This window comes from Frankliniella occidentalis, unplaced genomic scaffold (assembly GCF_000697945.3).
Source record: "Frankliniella occidentalis isolate FOCC.00 unplaced genomic scaffold, Focc_3.1 Scaffold33, whole genome shotgun sequence".
Taxonomy (NCBI): domain Eukaryota; kingdom Metazoa; phylum Arthropoda; class Insecta; order Thysanoptera; family Thripidae; genus Frankliniella; species Frankliniella occidentalis.
In genome coordinates, this window is record NW_026267163.1 from 522,687 (window position 1) to 525,834 (window position 3,148).

The window sequence follows — 3,148 nt, forward strand, 5'->3', positions numbered from 1 at the left end:
TCTCTCTTCCTCTTTCTCCCTCTCTCTCTTCCTCCTCCTCTCTCTCTCCCCCTCTCTGTCTTCTCTCGTCAGTCCACGCCACATTCCTCTGCTCTGCTGGCCGGCAGCAGCCCCTTCACCCCTTCCCATCGTGTCATTCACATTTGTAATTTCCAACCCCGCCGCCTCCCCAACCCCAACCTCATTCGTTCGGTCTGCTTTGTTGCGGAAGCGGGTGCTCGCTGCACCCCCCCCCCCACCACCACCCGGGCCTAGTGTCAGTTCAAGGCCGTTGCCGCCCCATCCCTCGCGGACCCAACGATTCCATACCCTCTCACACTCCCCATCTACGTTACTGTCGTTACGTCAACATGCGTCATCCGTTATGCGTCCGGCAAAGTGCGGGGGAGTGGCGGGAGAGATATGGGGGAAATACGGGGGTGAGGAAGGAGAGAGGTAAAATAAAATCGTATAAGCCTAAAATGTATCCTATGACATACTAGATCGTCTAGATCTCTATGACGCAACGGAGGAATTTTAGCCCAAGCTGCAGACGGCAGACGGTGCATTAAACAGTCGGCCAGGAAGGAGTGCGGAATGCCTGCGCCGTGCGCGCCCCGCCCCCGCCATGCGTCGCGACGGCGCTCCTGATATCCATCTGGATCAGGTTCAGGACCTGAATCAGGATCACGCACGCTGCAGGGGCGGGGCGCTGCGCCCGTCGCGCCGTGCCGCTAGCCTGCTGCTATGAATCAGAGCTAACAATGGAAGCAAAGACTTGGAATAAATCAAGAAAATGCAGATTCCCCGCAGGAAGGCGGGGTGACTGCGTGCTCCTGTGTGTGTGTGTGGGGGGGGGGGTCCACGCTAACGTTCCACGAGACCCGTAGGAGAGTGTTCGTTGGTGTGCGTGTCTGAGAGGGTGAGTGTCTGTACGTGTGGAATTGTATGGAAAAGGGGGGAGAGAGAGGAGGGGGGGGGGCGCCAGTGCCCATATCTGTACTGAAGAGAACTACGTCTGTAGTTCCGGTCGAACGGGCTGACCGCCTAGTGGAAACATACAGGCCTCCTCTCCGCTCGCTGTTAATTCCTGTGTGTGAGAGTGTTTTCTGAACCACTGGCTCTCTCGACCGCTGGCTGACGCCGACCTAGGATATGAGCATATACTGCGCTCTATCGCTGCGCTTTGTTTGAGTCATTTAACCCGGCCGGCAGTGGCGCGAGCATAGCGCCCACGTCCTGATGATTCCACGCATCTGTTCCGTATTCCACCACCACCCGTGGCCGTGGCCCGCGGCCGCCCCTCCCGCCCCGCTCGCAGCGCTCGTCGTGTTCGGTACCCGTGTTCGCCGCGGCGGTCCGTTCTTCTTGTAGACCCGCGGCGGTTCAGGCGAACACGCCCCTCTCTCTCTCCTTGGCCCGTCCCGTGCTGAACAGCCTGAACGAACTGCCTGAACGCGAACAGCCATAGGGCGCCGTCGGCCGGCAGCCCGTTAGCATGGGCTGGCCGGCAGCGCGTGCACACGGCCGTGCGCCGACAGAATGGATCGGTTCTATTCAGTTTTTGTTGTTCAACTTTCCACATTATGAGCAGCTGTCCCTCCGCTGTTCACTGCCGCCTCGGCGCCGTTTCTGCCCAAATTCGATCCCCTCCCCTCCCAACTCTCTCCTCCTTGGAGGCCGCGCTGCTGCTGCTATCGCTACGGAACGTCTGCATCTGACAAGGGGCTGCTGGACTATCCACTTCTCTCTCTCTCTCTCTCTCTCTCTCTCTCTCTCTCTCTCTCTCTCTCTCTCTCTCCGTCTCCATTACCGGGCCTCTCTCTGTCTCATTCGCTCCTTCGCCCTACCTGCCCTCCGCCGGCCCGTCCCTGAGCCGGAGAGGCCACTACTAGTCCCGGGGTTGCGCTTCGACCAACTTTGTTTGTCTGCGGTTTCGGTCTTTGACGGCCGGCCCGGCGCCGAGCCCACCCCTCATCAATGAGCCCCACCCACTCTCACTCCCACGCCGCTGTGGTGGTCCTACCGCTCGCCTGCCACCGGATCGTCTCCGAAATTGGATTCGCGTTGCTTTCGGCGCGGCAAAGAAAATTTAAACCTAAGCCAGCAGCTGTACGACCGTGCCGGGCTTGGCGGAGCGTAGCGGAGCGTGGTGGGCCCGGTCTCCAGAGGAGCGCTGCTGCTCGCCTCGGGTGGGGCGGAGAGAGTTTTATTAGCCTGAAATAACGAAATGCGGAGCGGGCCATTTGTGAGGGTCGAATGGGCGTCATTTAAAACTCGTACTGCACGCCATTTGTGCGCTCCACCCCGCCCCGCCTAGCTCCTCTCGTGCCACGCCAGAGCTTCCTCCCCGAACGCCCCGCCACGCCAAGCCGCCCTCATCCGACCGTCTTCATACATGACGACGAAATGACGCCAAAATGTCACTTTTGGAAGCTTGGAAGACCCGCCGGCGCACGTACGCCTGGCACTTCGGCATCAGGTGCGGCGGATAGGGCAGTAGACGGAAGAGGCGCGGCGGGGCCCAGCGGGGCGTTTAGGGCGTTCCGACTCTGCATGCCGTATTTACTATGCTCCCTGTTCCACTGCTCTTCAGCGTTCGTCCTGACGGTCCTGACGTGTGTTTGTGGGGAGTTGAGTCGGAGAGACTTTCTCTGATATCGGAAGTGCGCAACTGGCAAGTACTTGCGTCGACTTGCGTGTTCAATGCCGTGTCGAATTAATTGCAAAGTGCATTGTTGAAAAAAAAGTCGTTGTAAAAAATTGGTTAACTTAAGAAATTATTACGATTGGGTCACAACTATTTCAAAGTAAGATCACAAAATACACTATTTTTGACTAAAAAGAAGTGTGGTGATTTCACAAGCTGCTTCGTATCGTGGAAGTGTTGGGAAATCACAAAATATTGTTAACATGCTTGTATTCAGCTGGAATTTTGAGCACTTGCTAATGTTGGACTGGAAAGTTGGACGCTCCACAAGGGAGCCCTAATAAAATTAAATGATGGGTTCGAAGTCCACATCTAAATTTTTCCGTGTTTCGAAAAAAAAAAAAAATTCTCTGACAAAGATTTGGACCTTACAGGGAAGGTTTTTGGGTTTTACACACCAATTTACAGTGTTAGACAATGTTAGACACAAATATGAAACCGATGCATCATGTGTACATG